At 36.2% G+C, this 19,400-nt stretch overlaps 1 protein-coding gene across 1 annotated transcript in view; it reads right to left on the bottom strand.

The window, feature by feature from the left end:
• The window catches only part of SPOCK1 (SPARC (osteonectin), cwcv and kazal like domains proteoglycan 1), a 285,184-nt gene that overhangs the window by 253,126 nt on the left and 12,658 nt on the right, over positions 1-19,400 (bottom strand). The gene's annotated exons all lie outside the window — the stretch shown is intronic.

Raw genomic sequence — 19,400 nt, 5'->3', positions numbered from 1 at the left:
ATGGAATCATTTTATCGTCTGGGTGGGAAGGAACCTCAGGAGGTCTCTAGTCCAACCTCCTGGTCAAAGCACAAATGCACAACTGATTTCACATGTCTGTTACTGAATGTGCAACATATAGAAAAACAGACTTTCTTTTTTAGATGAGTCTGCAATGTACACCCAGTTTTTGGGACTGCCATGGTTCATTACATTCAGAATATGCATTACAGCCATTTGTTCTAAAACTGTTTCTGGGCATCTGGGCTCAGTCATCTCCATATCTGTTCCTTACGGAAGTCAAGAACTTCTGCTTATTTCTTTGAGATATGGTCAGCCTCAGTCCCAATGAACAACATCTTTTCAGTCTTTTTAGGTGAGAAATTATTTCTGAGCTACATATGAGCCCAATATATTCTGAAAAGCAAATTTCAATGGCTCTGTATGGTCAGGAGACCTGATCATATAGTGCTTCTGGGAATTTCCATATGATGAGCTTCTTTTCCATGCAAACCTGTCCACAGAATTGACTTTTACCTATTTTATTAAAGGCATTAACATATTTTCCTAATATTAACGATAGAATATGTAGGAGAATTTCTCTATTAATTTACTCACAAAGTTTTGTCAGGAGCAATATTCTAAACCAATGCTTTGCTCAGGTGCACCACAATGTATTACTTTACCCAAGAGAGTAACATTTATTTCTAATGTTTTAATTGATCTTCATTTTCATTATTTTCCCAAATGCTGCTAAAACCTTGGTATAAGCAACACAGACTAATGTTTAGGATATGCCCCCAAAAAAGCCACCACAACAAAAAACAACAAAACAAAAACAAAATAACAACCTAATGCCAGTCTTAATCTACCACATTACATGCTGATCAATATTTTCCTTTTAGCCATTGCTGAACAAACATGCATTTACCTTTCAGAAACTTCTGCAACAACTCATTAGGATTAGGAGATACAGGCTAGACTATTATAGATGTTCTTTTCATGCTGGTGAACATCAGTTTTTTTCTATGCTTTCAAAGACTTTCATGTTATCTCTTGAGCGATGGTACTTGCCAGATGACTTTACATATGAATTTGGTTATTCTCTTTTTCTATGCTAACAGGGAATCCATATTAATCATGAAATATCGGTACGATTCCAGTAAAGTGACTAAAATGCAACAACAATAAAGCACATTACCATTTCAGGAAAACAGTCTTTGGGTTTTTGAGACGCTGAAAAATAACTGCCTTACTTAATTCTCCTGATGCAGGATTATTGGAGTTATATCAGCAGATGTTTGCCTAGTGGCATTTTTTTTTTTGTATTTATGTATATTCAGAAAGTATCTTCAATGTTACAAAACCTGATTCATCATAACAATGTTTCAGTATTACTCTTTATGATTCTATTCATTTCAGAATTTCAACGAAGTTACACTGGCTTAAAATAAGGATAGGCTGAGAGCATTTGGGCTGGCTTCTGAAGAACTTGTGGGATGGAAAAATGAGTTTTTTATATGAAGAATAAAACATATGGCTTCCCCCAAAAAAACAAACAAACAAACAAAACGCACACACAAAAAAAAACACACAAACTTCTCCCCCCACACACACACAAACCAACAACAAAACAAACAAACAAAACTAAAATATTCAGTAAATGAAACTAGGGAAGATAAGTTGAGTTACAATTCTTAAGAAATGCCCCAAAATGTGGTGCTTAATTTCCAACACAAGACACTAAATAAATATCTAAATTTGCTTCCTATATTCCCAACGATCCAATCTTTGCCAGCCCCATAAGTCACAATAAATCATAACAACATATTTAAAATAAACAGTCACTGAATTAAATAACCCTTTGAAAGAAAAATAATCATTAATTTTAGAAATGGCTCAGAAACTGATACCTTGTACAAATGGAAAATTATGAATCATATCGGATTCCAATCATTTGCAGTGGTAATAATATACTAATGCTTAATTCATTAATCATTGGAAAAGACAGTAGAAAAAGTAGACAGTAAAAAAGACAAAAGAAACATGTTGGGACTGCTGCATTCATTTTCACCATAGTTTGAGAGTAACGTGTGGCCTACACACTAAGCACCCAGCCAATAATATTGCCCTTTATAAAACCCAACCTTCTTTCTGTATTTTTTTTTTTTTAATAGCCTGCTCTACAAATCAAAGCTCAAAGCTATGGAACATTTTTTTTTTTTTTTCCTCCTGATTCCACAACATCTTTGGTTTGTTCAGAAGTCACAAAGTCAGTCAGAATGCTAAATAACTATGTTTTAAGCACTATCTTGCAAGGTACCAGCGTAAGATCAGCTTTGATCAGTCAGACACACAGGGTAAGCCAGACAACACTAAAGCTGGCTTCGAGGTGTTTAAGTGGAAATTCTCAAGAGCTGGTCAGCATCAGTGCTGCCATATTTACATCGTTTCTTAAATTGTTCCAATTCCTTATTTAATGCCTATTTGGCATGCTCTCCATGCTGCTTAATTTTTCATTACAGCAAGAGATTTGTAATAATCACTTGATAAACACAACACTTCCCACTGGCATCACAGCAAATCTTCCATCACTTGACAGAATTACCACATAAATGGTAAAATGCAAGTGCAATGACTTTAAATCAGTGAAAGAAAAAACAGCAATTGCAGTTGCATGAAGAACACATTAGATTAAAGTAAAATTTGGCAGTCCCAAATTTGCTTACAGCTGGGTCAGCAAAGCCTCCACTAACAGAAGGCTGAAAGAATGGTGCTGTGCAGCTAGAGCAGGATCAAGTCGCGGAGACCTGAATTCTATTCTTGGCTCTGCCCTTCGCTCACTAAGTGTCAAAAGCAAAGTCACACCTCTCCACTTCAGATTCCTGAAGTAAAGTCATGTTCTGTGACTGCTGAGAAAGCAGAAGGTGTAAGAGTAATTTCCTATTCCTCCAACGTCATTAAGGTTGTTGAACACATTTTCATTTATCTGGACAAGTTCAGACACCCTTACATTGCAACAACAGGGAGAAAGCTATGCAATTCCATCCAAGAATGGGATCAAAGAGCCCGATTTTCCACAGATTAATTTGGTTAAGGTTGCATTTTCAAATGATATCATATTCCAAAAGTCTTTGGGATTTTACAGACTTCTGTGTTTTAACCTCGTTATCTTCAGTAATGTGAATTTAAAGATTGTAAGCCAGGAAGTCATAGAAATATGAAGGTCAAATTGTTAGCCAGGGGATTTCAAAAAAATAATTAGATTTCACGTGGAAGGGGTTTGTTTGCCTTCTAGTTTTTGAACATTTATAGTATATTTATTTATATTTAAAACATTTATTTACATTTTCAGTTATTTCCCAAAATGTTGAAGGTTCCAGATGAGCTGTTTCCAGGAGCTGGTTTACACAGAGACCAATATTACCAGATATTTGCTAAAACAAACAAGACTGATTTTAAGCTAAATCGCACTTTTATGTTCAGGCGCTAAGGGCCAGTTAAGGTCTGCTTCATTCAGCATCCCACTTCTGACTCAACATGCTGCGTAACAAGAGTCTCATTTAACAAAACAACCACAAGAGTCCTGCAAGGAGCCGTGCCTGTAGGATGCTCCCATCTTCCGTTTTGCCTCCCATAACAATAGTGATTAACCTTATCACACAGAACTTTGAAAATATAATAAACAGCCTACTAATTAGCAATGCTAAATTAATCTCTAAGGTTCCCTGCTCTACAGCGTATTCTGTGCCGGGTTCCCCTGAGACTGCACTACCAGCACTGCTGGGCTGTGAGCTCTGGCTAGATATAAACAGTGTGCTCTGTGCAGACGTGAGCTCACCGCTGAGCCAGGAGGTAACAGAGAGCCAGGCAACTGTATTAGTGCAAGGATAGATGCAAGCTGATAAACCCAGCATCTCCAAACAGGGTTAACCTACACCTCGTGGCTTTGAGTTGATCTGAAACACAGCCGGAGGCGCCTCGTATATGCCCAGAATACGCCATGTAAACCTTCCCCATTTGCTGGCTGCCAGGTTTCAGATGTCTTAGGCACACAGTAAGCCCCCAGAAGATCACATTTGAACCTCTTGTCAAAGGACTTAATATTTCAATGCTGAAAAACCTCAAAATCTACAGAAATAACTGTTGAAAAAGGGACAGAAATACAGGTGTCACCCTTCCAGGTAATGCCTATGTTGCTGTTTGGATCTTCTCTTGTTTATTTATTTCTTTTTTTTTTTTTTTAAAAAGGAAACTGAGTTTGTCATACAATTACATGAATTTAGAAACTTCAGTCTTGGCACAAGAATGTAATGCCTTAGGATGAATCTAGCTCAGCTCACGTCTCAGTCACATTAACTCTGTTTCTCTATTTCATCCTTTCCTCAGACCCCAATTATTTCAGCTGCTTTACTATAAACAGTTTTTAGGGAAAATAAATGTAATTTAAGAGAAAATGTAAGATACAACTGAAAAAGATAGCAAAAATGTGAACCTATAATAAAAATAGGTCAACTAGAACCCAAATTATTTTGAAACTTCTAATAGCTATAAATGGGGAAACAATTCATGACAGAAATTCCTATTACAAACAGGAATTATCTGCTCTGCACCAACTAGTTTTGTAACTTCTATAGTACAGAAAAAAATCTTGAAGCTTAATTATTTGAATTTACTGGTGCTACAAATGCTGCACTGAAAACTAATTACATAGATCCACTAAGACTTACAGATGGAAGACTACAAATAGGGAATTTGCTGATCCATGCATTGTTTTAAAATGAATTTATAATGACCTAAATAAAATTGGAATGAACCTTTACTTTAACATGGCATATTAAGAAGATACACTGCAAATCAATTATATATTTTCACCTTGATTTAAAGTCCTTAAATATATTTGGATGAAAAATGTGCCATTTTCCTTGGCCTCTGAATAACTCAGTAGGAACACTATTACTTCTGTGTTGCATTTTTACAACCTTAACTACAAATGCATGTCTCTTGCATTATGAGTTGTTTTTTTCTTTTCTCTCCCCCCCCCCCCCCCCCCAACTATAGTATGGAAGATTCTCTTTACAAGAGACTTTTTACCCCACATCCATGTTCTTAAATCTCTGCAGTGATCCACTAAAACTAGGAACACAGGTTTTAGAGAAACCCAAAGATTCCCTCTGTGATTTATTATTTCAACTTTCAAAATACATTGTTTTTCACTGTCTACACTTGTAATGAATTAACAGAAATTCACAGTGACTTCCCCAAACCAAATCGATGCTGGACTTAAACAAAGCACAGAAACCATGTCCTAGCTGACCTTCCACAGAGAAGATTCAGGATCAAAGGTTTATAAACATTAGTTAAGCCTTTACATTTGTAAGTTGCGCTAAGCAACACTTGGATCCTGTTTCTGCTCCATTTATTGCTATTCTTTTCATTATCTTCATTAAAAGCTTCAATTAAGTGCTTAGTATATTTTTCTAGCTGCATGGCAATAAAGGCAAATTATTTGTGACATGCTACTCTGTACTGCAAAACTAGCATATTACACATCGTTATTTTAAGATCCCTGAGCACTAGAAAACATTAGGCAGTTAAGCCTGACTGCTTTGACACCAAGTATCTCTAGTGGTACTGTTGAATTAGTTAAAATTCATTAGGCTCTGGACAGTAAGAGTTGCATTTTATTGCCTGCGCTGCAGTTCCTGTTGCAGGATACTCAGTGACTGCCTTGCCTTAAGGACAGAAAGGAAAGGGCATCTATTCTGAGCACAATGACACAAACTAGGACCAAATGTAGTGACATCCATGCATCATGTGACAACCATATCAGGCCTTAAAGCAGAAACAAAATGAGGATGAAAAATCTGTCCCAAGGAAAAGTTTCTGTAAGAGAAAAATCTCTGTAAAAAAAAAAAAAAAATAATAAAAATCTTTAAGAGAAGGAAGGCTACTGACCTTCAGGAGGTCAGGAGAAAAAAAAAAGACCAAAAGAGATAAACTTTCCAATGAACCCTTAACTAAAAGCAGATTTATTTATTTTTTTCCTCAACTGAGAAGCCAAGTCAAGAAGCATTGTCTCTCAAGTAGCCACACCAGCCCTGCGTTAAGTCACTGAAGTATGAGTCAGACAGCAACTTCCATCCTGGCTTCCTAGTCACATACAACAAAATCCCACCTCGAGCAACAGCTACAATAGAGAACCTTGCCAGGAGAGTGTTTGTACCCTGGGAACATCCAGCCAACACTTAGAACTTTCAGTAATCGTATCCCTTGGGAAAGCAGACCAGTTCCTTCTGTCCTAGCTGAAAGGTAGGTTCTCCTTGAAAACATTTGCAGCTTAGGCTGTAAAATATAACCTGAACCTTGTTTTTTTGAGATGAACTTCATACTAGCAAGAATCTGGTTTCACTGCAGTAATTTGGCATTTCTCTTCCATTACCCGTTTCTATAGCAGCACACTGTCCAGACTACTCCCCAGATTCACTTCACGGCATCATGCTCCAGGAGCCACAAACACGTCAGCTGCCCTGAAGACAGACACTGCTATCTGTTAATACAGAGAAGCATGCTAAATACAGAACAATTCTTGAACGTCTTTACATTGCCTAGCAAAATTGATTTTACCTGAAGCAGAATTCTGCTTTTATACAACTAAATTTAGTGAGATATTTACCAGGATGAGTATCTTCTTGGAACACATATAGGAGAAGAGAAGCAAAAGAATTAATGAAGACTTAATAAACTTGGATACTTTTTTATTATTATTATTTTTTATTTTATTAAATGAGGTCTGCTGTTAAATTTCATCAAGGTTTGATTTTTTTTTTTTTTCAGCAAGAGACTTGTTCAACTCCAGTTCTTCTGGGCTAAACAGACAGTTTCTGCTTTCTGCCTGTAGCTGCTCTTGAAGAGACTGGAAGAAATACAGAACTTCTCTGAAAAATCCAGAGACACTTTCTGAGGTCTGTGGAAAAAAATGCATTCCAGATCAGAGACCAACCTTCACATTGTCCTGTTCTAGAACTTCCTGCTTTATCTATCAATTTACATAAAAGGTGTTTATATGTGAAGTTTCCCTCTGAGTTTGAGACATGCACACATTTCTAGATACGGTCAGAGAACACATTCAGCAGCCCACTCCGACTGCTTAATTTGGCTGCAGGACTCTGAACTGATCTGGTTATTGGCTCACGAGGTTCTCCAAGCACTGCTCTCTAAACTCAGTCCTTAATGTTGCATCACATCACAGGAATGCTAGAAGTCAGTGCAAGCAAATAACACGTGCTAGAGTGAAATAACTGCAGATTACAAGAACTGTGATATTCTTGTTAACTTCTCCAAATGCACAGAAATTCCTCAGCATCAGTAAAAAGGTACCACATGTAAACAGAAAGCCAATTAAAAAAAAAAAACAAAAAAAACCACAAAAAACACTTCATAATAAGCTCGCTGATTTTAACTTTCTCAATACAGGTATTAACTACTTACATTTGATAGAGAAAGGATTGCTGGCACATCGTTAATCATATTGGATAAAGTTATTTCCACTCCTTCCCGGGGTAATACATCAACAAGTACCACAAAATAGTCTCCATGGCAAAAGAAGTCCATAGGAGGATCCTTTCAAATGCAGGAAAGGTTTCCTGGAACCTGACAGTGCTGTATAATGAGAAGTGTCACTCATGCCCTCTTATCTGATTTTTAAATGTTATCTATTTACACCAAGAAGCCATGCAGCAAAATGACCAAGGACAAAAGTATAACAAATCAATAGCAACCCTAAATCAAAGAGTAATTATGTGGAGGAGAAAAAAAAAATAATAAAAAGAGCAAAGTGTGTGTTTCAAAATACCATAGCATCATTCAACAAATGTCAGTCCATATTGGGGGAATGAGGGAGATAGGGGGCTTAGATCTTTCATAAATCACTAGGTAGCAATACCACTTTGAAAAAGGAATTCAGGCTATAAAAAACAGAATAATCTAACCTATGGAGGTAGGTCCAGGTAAGAACAATAAATAATGAACAGCTACTTCAGTGCATTCTCTTAACATGATCATTCTTCTCCCCTAGGGCTGCCAGTTTCTCAATAAAATCCATGTGTTGCTACTTTGGAGATACCTACCAGACTGTGTTACATCACCTAGAATTTGGAGTCCACAGAATCAACAGTGGGTAGTGACAAACCACTCCGGGATAAAATAAAATGTATTTATTTCTTCTAGCATCCCACCTTGCTGCTGACACCCCGTAAAGAATAAATGAGTGAATTAATGTTTTCTGATCACAAACCAATCATTGCCCTGTTATTTTGCTCAAACACTGAAATCAAAGAGTGCATTGTTGGCCAAATGTAGCCATTTCAGTCACACTGGCATGCTCCTATCTGTGCCAATTTCTTGTTGGTGTGGAAAAGGGCACACACTGAGCATAAGAAGAAAACCTGAGTGCAGAATTTAAATGCCTTACATGCAAGCTAAACACATTATAAGGTTTTCCAGAAAATAGGAAAATGAAAACTTGTTTTCTGCTCAGGTTTTTATTTTTTAGTTATTTTTGTTATTTTTCAGTCATATATCCAACAAGGTAAAAACGTAACTGAGCATTTTTGCCCATTTCTCAAAATAAAAATTCATTAGAATTATGATTTATATGAATCATCCCCATTACAAATAAATTTTCAGGAATATAGCCTAGAAACTTGAATGTATATAGTTTTAGCCTTTCAGAGCAGCAGGATATAATTCCACTGTAAATACCTGAATATAACACAATTTAAGGAAACCTGGAAACAAAACTGCGAATTTGCCATACCCACCCCCTTCAAGGAAAACCTAGATCACTGTGAAATACAGGTAATGTTTTAAGCCATTAATTAGGATATATTTCAACAATCAATTGCAACAGCTTCTGTAGGAAGCATATCAAACAGAGGAATACCAATAGATCATTCAAAAGTTGGCTTTAATATTCTCCCCCAGTTGGTATGCAAACTGAGGCAGTACAAAATACTGTATTTTGGGCACTTTAGATGGGTTGTCAGATGAAATGATAACAGTAAAAATTGCCATATCAAATGCAATATCACAGGGAATAAAATCAATTAGAGAAGGCTGCCTGTATCTGAAATTACTCTGAACCACAGTATCAGAAAAGACTCACAGATTGAGTAGAAACACCAGAGATCACTGCTTCAAATTTAAACAGACTAAAACTGCTAATTCATAATCAAGATAATATTCATGTCCCCATTACAGGGTTAGCATGCATTATAAACAAAGCAAGACCTCAAGGTATTTCAGGTTCTCTTTACCCTTGCATTTAGAAACTGTTCCTATTTCCATGAGTTTTTAGTTCATATTGTGAGAGTACTGGACATGATTTCTCCTGCATTAACAGAACTAAGTAGTATTCAGGATGTCTTCTTTCATGTATAGGTGGCTTGTACAACTACCTAGCCACAGCGCTACAGGTATTCATATTGATACTGTCACAAAGCACAATAAATAAAAAGAGTACCTCATATGCACCAAGCATGGGTCAGAGATAAGTCTCCAAATAAGGTCTGGTGGACAGTGGGGACTTTGATGTGCCCACTACAGAAGCTGCCCCTAAGAGAAAATGTGAAATAAGCAGTTTCCATTTACTTATAGTCTATACCTTGACGTATACCTTGACTCTGCCATAGGCAGGATACTAGGTTAGGATGACAGTTGGTCTTAGTGTGATTGCTGTTACAAGTAGAATAATCACTATGAAATATAGAATATATTTATTTTATATATTAAAAAAGAAAAGGATGCTAAAAGTCAAAATAAAATGTTCATTTTAACAGCCTACACGCAGCATTGTAAGGATCAATAAACTGAGTGGACAGAAACACATATATACAAATATAGAGTCCTTTCTATGAAGGTTAATATCATCTCCAAAGACAGCAGATGCTATTTCCTGCAAGTGATTCATTCCTGAAATTTTATTTATTCACTAGAGAAGGACAGGAAAATAAGCTTGGTGCTAGTCATTTCACAACACATTGAAGTGAGCCAACCAACATCTCCTGAAGCATTCTGACAAGCACTGTGGTAACAAAGCTTGTAATCTGGAAATGCGTATTTCCATACATACTCTTCTTCCATCTTTTGTGCATCATCTGTATTCTAGTGGAGAGACTTCTTATGTATAAGAGAAGAATATAGATACTGCCCAACACAGAGTTGAAAAGAAACATTTATTTTTTAAACCCAATCATTATTAAGTCAGCTCTTCAAATTGTGCAGATTAGCATAGCTTCAATGGCTGAGCACAATTTAATCACCAAGAAAATAATGAAGGTTCCAATTTGTGTTCCATTTTCACCTGCTATAACTCCCTAGTAAAAATAAATGTTCTGGACTGCTATATGTTGAAAATACTCCAGAAAGACACTTTCAATTAAATCATATTATATAGCAATGCCTTGAATAATTCCAGTTGGTATGGAAGTTAGTGAAGGAGATTAAAGAATAGAAAAGAATGAAACGGGAAATGAAAAAAGAAGAAAGTTATTGGAAATAGAATAAGGAAAGGGATATAGAAAGACAAATATTTCAAAGAAATATGAATATTAATGCAGAAAGGAGAAACATATTTAAAGATGAAAGAATTACACAGACAGACAATGGCAAAACAAAATGAACCACATTATTCAGATGAAGAAAATAATTGAAAGACATAAGGCTGAGCTTGCGAGAAAAAGGATGTAGGTGAAACCAGAAGAAGAAAGAAATAACCTGCTACTATGTGAATAGTTTGGTTTACTATTATCAAATGAATTATGTTGCCTTTTAGCCCAAGCTTCAAATTGAGAAAAACAAATAAAAAAGGAAATAAAAGAAAGAAATTAGATACCAAAAGAAAGGTGAAAGTTGAAATGAACCACATAATTCTTGGGACAGCAGTGCTACAAAATAAACCTGTGAACATCTCAGAAGTAAGTGAAATTTTACACGCTGAAACTGCCATTTCCTCAGAGGCACTGATCTGTAATGTATGCAAACGAACCCTCAGAATTGTGATGATGCATTCTTGATTCTCACAGTGGGCAGTACAGAGAACTTTCCACAGTAACAGTACATATATCAGGGAAAAGTAGTGATGGTTGGGTATGATTTCATGACTAATACTCATTTTGTTATACTTTCCCAAGACAAAAAACAATTTCTGATACAGTACTAAGCAGACCTTCTCTGAAGCATCTTGATGTCCCCTCTTTCCCTCTCTCTCCATTTGCTTAAGCTGAAACACAGAAAGATGCACTCTACAACCCTGCTTGTGAAGGTCCCTTGCCTCAGGTCTGGCTTGTATGAAATACTTTTTGCTCTGAGGAGTGATTGAACCCTACAGTAATGACTGCCAGTAATAGAGAAAAACAACTCCAAATGAAAAAAGAAGCTGAGCACATCTGATGTGTTGTATTTGAAAGGGATGGAAGTATTGTCTTCATATCTACCTAGAGCTAGGACATTAAAAACAATATTAGAAAACAATAAAAAAAATAAAACAGGTTATTCTACCAAGAGATAACTAGGAATTGATATTTTGCATTTAAAAAAAAAAGTTCCAAAATAAAGAAAAAAATGCAGTCACTAACATCTGCAACTGAGAAACATCTGTTTGATAATGATTTGGCCATGGCAGGCAACTAATTACTACCAGTAACAGCTCAATGGGAAGGAAGAAGTCAAAGCAGCCGGGCTCGTTAAATATGAATCGTGCTGCTGAACAATTTCTGAAGGCCAGTATGAGTAATATTCTTGCTTTCTGACTCGAAATGATCTTTTCTGATCTGAAATGATCTACACCTATAAATCCTGACTTAAGGCTACTGCCTTATATAATGAAAGACAGATGACATTGAAGAAAAATAGGTTCCTGTGATTATTTTTTTTTTTGACTTTGGAAGGAAAGAGTCTTTAAATTAATATATAAGGTTTCATACTTCAATGCAAAAAACATAGTACTACGAAACAGAAATTTGACTGAATTCAGTGGGACCAGAATTTCGACTTTAAACACCAGACATTTGAAAATTACAAGTAACTAACATCTACAGCTGGCTCAAAGTTGGAAAACATTTTCCATCTTTGAACAAAGAGGTTCAAAGAATAAGAATTTCATTTGATTTTGATCAGCAACAGAGAGAAGAGAGCTGCACATCAGAAATAGAAGCATTCAACCATGAAACAAGAACAAAGACAACTATTAAGGGTGTTTTAGTTTTGTTTAAGGTGAAAGCTTAAGAGGACCAAAATGTCATAAGTCTTCTTGAAAATAATGGCAAATCTCTCCCAGCGACTAATATTTCAGCCCTGCCAGCACTCAGAATTCAACAACACTGAAATGAGGAAAGAAAATTCAGTCACCTTGTCATTTTGAAATGGACCTATAATGAAAACCATTGAAGTGGGTTCATAGACTAGTATCAAGTTCACTAAAACAGAAGACAAGCTCAAATTCAAAAAAAAGTTAAGCTACAAAATAAACCTGATCTCACAAAATGCATTTTGTACATTTGGTGATTCCACAAAATAAAATACAAATGCACCATCCAGTATCTCCTATAACACTTAGTCATTTACTCAGAATTGCCAGTAGTTTATACTGCTGATTTCCAGGTCTGCCTGCAGCTTTACAGGTTCACACTGTGATTTTGTCAGATACCAAGCCTTACAGGGTCACGTTGGGTTAACTCTTGTGTGCAAGACCAGCTGCTACATTTTACCCTGCAGATAGCTGCATTTTAGAGGTAGGTAAAAGTGTATCACAATTTTGTGAAGCCTTAGGAAGCAGTCAATCACTGGAAGATTTTCCCAAATACTGTTTGTAGGATTCAAATACATCTGTTCTTTTGGTACTGAATCTACAATTTTATGGCATCAATATATGGTCACCACAATAAACACAAGTTTTCTGATTGTTTATAAACAAAGTTTTCTTATAAGGGCTGAATAACTAAATTCCTTAGTCTAAACAAATAGTTTTTTAGTGAAATAAAATAGCTTTGGAAATATCCAGTTATGAAACTATATACAGGGGCTCAAACATTAACCAGCAGCTAACTAAATGTAAATCCAGCAATGAACTTTGGAAAATTTGGAGCATGCCAGCTAGCTCATTGGGTTCATGATCATTACTCTTCCAAAATTGAACACATATTAAATATTCAGAGATTTGGAAACTCAAAATATCCTGTCCCCATATTTAAAAAAAAAATTAATCATTAACACATTTTTATAGTTACCAACATTCAAAATGAATTTATTAATAATGAGGGGTTCTTTGTTGCTTTATTTTCAACTCCTTTGATAGTAAGGTGTTTTTCCCCTACACCCCATTCACTAAAAGTAGCCTTATTTTTTTTTTTCCTATTTACCGCATCAGAAACAGCACTGTGCAGAAGCAAATATAGAGAAGTACAGAGAGATTTGAAGAGATTGCTGCAAGTAAGCTAGATATAAAACTTCAGTCTATGTTACAGATTGCTATACCTTATTGTATCATACACAATATAAGAACCCTAAGAAAAATTATCCGAATATAACTGAATAGAAAGATAACTTGCACTCAATTGGCAGATAAAACCAAGAGAAAAGAAAGAGAAAGCTGACATATTTCTTTTATTTCACAGTATGAGGAGCCCAATTGCTTGAACTGCTTACTGAGATCTACAAAAAGTCTCTTGGTTGCACTGTCTAAGCACAAATGGAAAAATAAGCACACATTCAAATTACTGGAGGATCAGATTATTGAAGAATGGAAATATCAGACTTTTATCCCTGTGGTTACAGGATATGTATATAGCTAAAGTGTAAGGATACAAAGAACTTCACAGATTTTCTTTGAGAAAGAGGAAGTGATATGCCTCACACTTCATTTTCTCAAGCTCTCAGGGAAGCTGATTTGATGGGTAAGTGACCAGATAAGTAGAAACTATGGTTTTCCATGAAGAAGATAAAGAGACCTGGGGGGAGGTTTATTATGAATGTCTGAAATATGATGAAATACTATCTTCAATCTGAACATGATAAGGCTTTATCAGGGTGAGCACTTCACGACTTCATTATAAACAGCAATCAATATGAAGCTTCAGGCATGGTATTGAAAACATAATGTACTAAGGTTGTCCACTTAGTACTTGTGGCTACAGAAATTAGAAAACGTAATATTGACTTCATCAAAAGAATGCATTTTAATTCCAGGGTATTTTACATAATAATGATATGGTTGCCATTTTCTCAAAATAAATTATGACAATTACAAACTAATTTTTGTAGAACCTATAAAATGCCACATACTCTATACTATGTGTTGACTTTGCTTTTCAAACGCATCTTTTACATAATGCAACTTGGTTTATACAATACATTTATTTCTTGCATTAAAAGAATATAACTGCTTTATGTTAGTATCTATACTTTGTGCAGTGGTCCAAGAGGCTCTGTTCAATTTATTTGCAGGGCAGACAAAATTACATTTGTTAATGATCTTCTGTCTAACAGAAAAATTGATGTCTTTAGCTAGGCTTTTAGCTTACAAGATCTGTACAATCTTTCTAGTATCTATACACCAGGAATCTCAGAAATCCAAACTCTTGCTAATCCAGTATCTATGCAGCATTTCCTCAGCAATCCACATTTTTTTGGACAAATGCTATGCTAAGACATTTATTTAGCATTATTTATTCACAGATGTAAACAATCCCAATATACTAGGAAACTTAACCCATACAAAGGGTACAATGCAAAGATAATTACAATGATAATAATTGCAAGAGCAAGAAAAAAGTGTTAGCTGTCAGGGTGAGAGCGTGGTCCATACTTATAGTCTAGACACAAGAATGAATGACTCCAGGCAACACACAGGGAGGAAAAGGTGCTTGAACAGGCATGGGTATTCTGAAGAAGGACTATATGGATACCTGCACAGGACCTCATAGAACATGTACATAAGTGCAATAAAAAGATTTTTCAGATGACATCCTCTGAGGTAGAAGACTTCTGTAAATCTTTTTCAATAGTAGAGACTTTAGCCATTAAAACACATGGCTTCATAGTCATTTTCCATGTGAAAAGAGGCAAAAAGAAAACTCTCCCCCTCACTGGACAAGTGAGTCAAATATAAAAACGCTCCCAAGCAAATGACAGCTTTTTAGTTCATCTTTGTATCTAACAATGACAGCTGTGTGCATGACTCAGATGGATGATTCAACCGGTGGTGTCCTCTTAGCTTGGTCTAGAAAGGAAGGTGGGGGGAGGGAAGGAGAGAAACAGTTTATTTTTAAGTATGCTTTGTTAACAGTTTGCTTGAGAAATCCTTTAAAAGTCTTTCTTTCCTTGAGAGATGAGGTCTTATTTCGAGTCAACTTCAGAGATTAATAAAAGCAGGTGGCTTCCAGGGAATCTAGAGACAAAGCTGGAAGCCTGAAGGAACAGAAAGGACGTACTTTGAAAACATTATGTGACACTGTTGGTGCTTAGTCGGGGTGAGAGCCAAGTCTGAAAAAGGCTGCAGAGACCTATGAGTTTGATAGTTCTGAAACAGTATTATCTAGCAGCTTATTAGAGAAGCTAGAGTCACAGCTCTTCCTCCCTAGTAGCCATTATAGCTTTAAAGGCTGTTCCAATTAGCCAAGAGACCAGCTGGACAAGTGGACAATTTAGATACTTTCCTCACATCAGTAGCTCTCTGACATCTTATCTATCTTCTTTTCATTAATAATGGATCCAGAGTTAGACCCCAGCATCCAAGATGCTTTGATTTCACTAAGACCTCCTTACCTAAGGCATGCACCAAATATATTATGAACTAAATCTCAGGAAGCATGCCACCTATCCCTATGTAGTCAACGAATATTTAAAACCGTGTATTTGAAATAATGTCAGTATAGAGTTTCCAAGGGAGAGAATTCAGCCTGATGGATAAAACCTACTAGTAACAGCCCTGTCAGAAATACTAACCTAACCTTGCACAGAGGAGGAAGATATCCTGTCTGCTTTTCAGAGACACATTTCTTAAGTATAAAATGGTCACCAAAATGGGCCAAAAGTCAGTAAACCAGTCACCAGAAAGAAAATAAAGCGCTTTCTCTGGACAACACTTCACAATGGAGGGAAAAAACATCCACTTTCTATTCTCACAGACTATTTTCAGCTCTAGTATCACATTAAAATTCATATCTCCAAAAATGATGGAAGTTTGGCCTCAGTTATTACAGCGCATTGTATCCATGGAAGAGTTCGATAAAGGGTTACCCACAGCCTACCTCACTACAAAGAACAGCAAACAAACAGGTGGAATAGCAGGCATTTCTGAGAGAAAACTAAAACACATCTACTTCAGTTAGTAGCAAGGACAACGATAGCACAGCTTGTCTTGCTCCTGAACATACCTTTTATGACAAAGAAGCTTTTAGAGAAAAAGGTAAATTCATTCATTTGATAGATGACATCTTTATATAACGCACATGCAGATTTCTGAAAGATTTTTGATTAAAAATACTACAGATTTTTCAACAAGAATAAGCAACAATAAAACTTACCCAATTAGGTTTATACTGAGCCTTAAAACATTGGATATTAGATAGTGGTTTCAATTAGTTATCTCTAAACATGAATGGTTTTCATGTAAATAATCTGCCAATCTCCGAATCTGACCAATACAGACACTTCTACTTCATACCATCAGAACTTTAGAAATACTCAAAAATGCCAGTGGATCCTTTCCACTCAGGTCGCAAGCACATTAGGATTCCTCCCCCACAGCAGTCATACTACTCAACTGAGACAAGCAGAAATCCCAGTGCTCTCCTGGGATACAACTGTCAGAGTGCCAAATGATTCAGTGGCCTCGTCCACTTACGTGCAATCATACCCAGGCCAAGTACCAACATACTCTCAGGCATCAATCTAGGAGCCTTGCCAATTGTACAGGAATAACAACAGCATCAGCTGGCTATTCTTTTCAACACTGGCTGGTAGTTTGCCATTTCATTTACTAAGTAAGGCAGTCCAGGACTTTTAGTCTTGCACTTTCTTATTGTTTTTATTATCCAAATTACAGTGATAGCTCCCACTGGTTCACTTCTGAGAATTCACAATGAATTTCTGAAGCATGATCTAAATTCCATCGATAAAAAACAGCCTCCTTTTTCTTATATTCAGTAGGGTACAAACCAGACTTTAGAGATTAAAAATCTATGCATTTGACTTTGCTTTTTCAGAAAATTAATGCCGAAAACAAAAATAAAACCATTTATGTAATGCAAATGATGAAGCTGAGTTGAAGGAAGAACTGTTCCTGTAGCGTTCCAGCTTTTTCTCTTTGCATACTGTGTGCATATGAAAGCACAAGGTAAAAGAAGGGCCCTTAACTGAGCTCAGAATTGAAATCACTGTCAAATTTACACGGAGTGATGAACTGGAAGACATGGATGAAGACATGTTGTTGTATTCTATGCAGGAATATAAAGGAAGTCACTACCCATATCCTAGCTATATGGTTTCCACGTATAAAGCCAGTAAAAACAATTTGTGCTCAGAAATGGTAAGCAGGCAAAGGGCTTGCACTGCTGCTGACACATGTAAAGGACATGGGAGTGAGCTGTATGATCATAACAATGTATAAATGCTGTATGGTTTAACTTGAGCGGTGCATTTGCCTTGCCAGAAAGCTCTGGAAGGTAGCCAATTCCTCCAAAACAGGAATTCAATGTATAAATTGTGTTCTGTGACAAATGCGAGCAACAGTTCCCATTCTCCCTTCCTCCAGAAGGGGACACTCTAGGCAGCAAATTAAATTTTGCTTTACAAAATTTCTTTTAAATTTTCCATTGTGCCGTTCCCCCAAACTATTAACAGTGAGCTGTTTTCTCCCAGACTTTGGATTTCATGGGAGTTTCTATAACATCATACCTGACATGCTTTTTGTGTTGTACTGCAGAGAAGAGTAACTTAATGATACTTTTAGGTAGAATGAGTCAGGTCTCCAACCTTCTCTGCATTCTTGTGGTATATCCCCCATGATTTCTCAAAGTACATGGATCCTGTCAAGAAACAGTCTCAAGGAGACCCAGTTTGGAGGACTTTGTTTCTTTCTCAGCTTTTTACACATCAGTGTCACAGCAGTGCAAGTTGAAGTCTAACCTGAAAGGAATAATTCTGCAACTCAGCAGGAAAAGGTAAACTCTGTGATTACAGGGAATGCTATGTAATTCTTCAGCCTTTGAAGACAGCTGAAGCTGCAAGTAGCACAGCTGCAGCAATGTTAGATACTTGGTGATAAGACCAAGGTGACTTCGCTTCTGTGTTATCAAAACCACACAGAAATATTTCCACCTCGAGAACTTCCTGATCAAAATGTATTAAAGAATTAAATAACCTGTCAATTGATGTGGATAAACAAAAACAATTCATTCACCCTTGTCTGTGAAGAAGCCGGGTCAGTGTACCTGCAGAAGAGTTGGGTACTAAAAACATGGAAAGTTTAGTTTTTACACTGGAAACATTTTAAGTCAGTTTTACATGAAAATTGGAGATTACAAGGATATCTAGGCAAATGCAAAGCTACCTATTTATTCTCTGAAGTACTTGTTGTGAGGAGATGCAGGGAGTTTATGATGGAATAAGAAAACACAGTTCACAACATATTAAAATTTATAGTTCAGCATATGGAGAAAAATAGGAACCATCAAACATCATTTCATTGGATGATACAGATACTGCCCAAAATATACAGCATGCTTTTAGAAGTAACAGCAATTGCAAACAGAGGGAATGGCACCATGGTTTTCACAGAAATATTTTATGTCTAGATCCATACAGTCTGCAGGGAGAAGGAATGATATAAAATAGTTTCACAGACTGAGAGACTACCCAATTCATTGCGGCAAAGGTAAATACAGGTCATCTCACAGAGACAAATAACTCAACTGTGTTTTTTTTTTAAAAAAAAAAGGAAAGAAAAAATAAAAAAATCAAACGTGATTTTCACTAAATTGGAGTGTTGCAATAATCCATCCAGTTCCTTTAGGATAGTGAAATATCATATTTTTACTTTACCGACGAAAAGCACAGTTAAAGTATTTTCCTCTAGCAACCTTCTGTTGTCCTGCCCTCTCAATCAACTATTTTTAACTTTTAAATCTGGAGAATGGTATCACATAACAAATCCATCAATTTTTACATCTGAGGTCTCATCATCTGAGCATCACCTCATATGAATCTCAGTGATTGTGCCTGCAGGACTAACACTGCTTTCTAAAAAGATTACATGGACCAAAAGAAACCACTTTATTTTGCCCTCTGGCTTTCAATGTGAAACAAGTGTTATTGTGAAATGCTGACAAGATTCTCTCATGTTTTCTAGCTTTGAAAAACTA

This window comes from Anas platyrhynchos, chromosome 14, assembly GCF_047663525.1.
Source record: "Anas platyrhynchos isolate ZD024472 breed Pekin duck chromosome 14, IASCAAS_PekinDuck_T2T, whole genome shotgun sequence".
NCBI lineage: Eukaryota > Metazoa > Chordata > Aves > Anseriformes > Anatidae > Anas > Anas platyrhynchos.
Note: the sequence above shows the minus strand (reverse complement) of the source record. Positions and strands in the feature narration are given on the sequence as shown.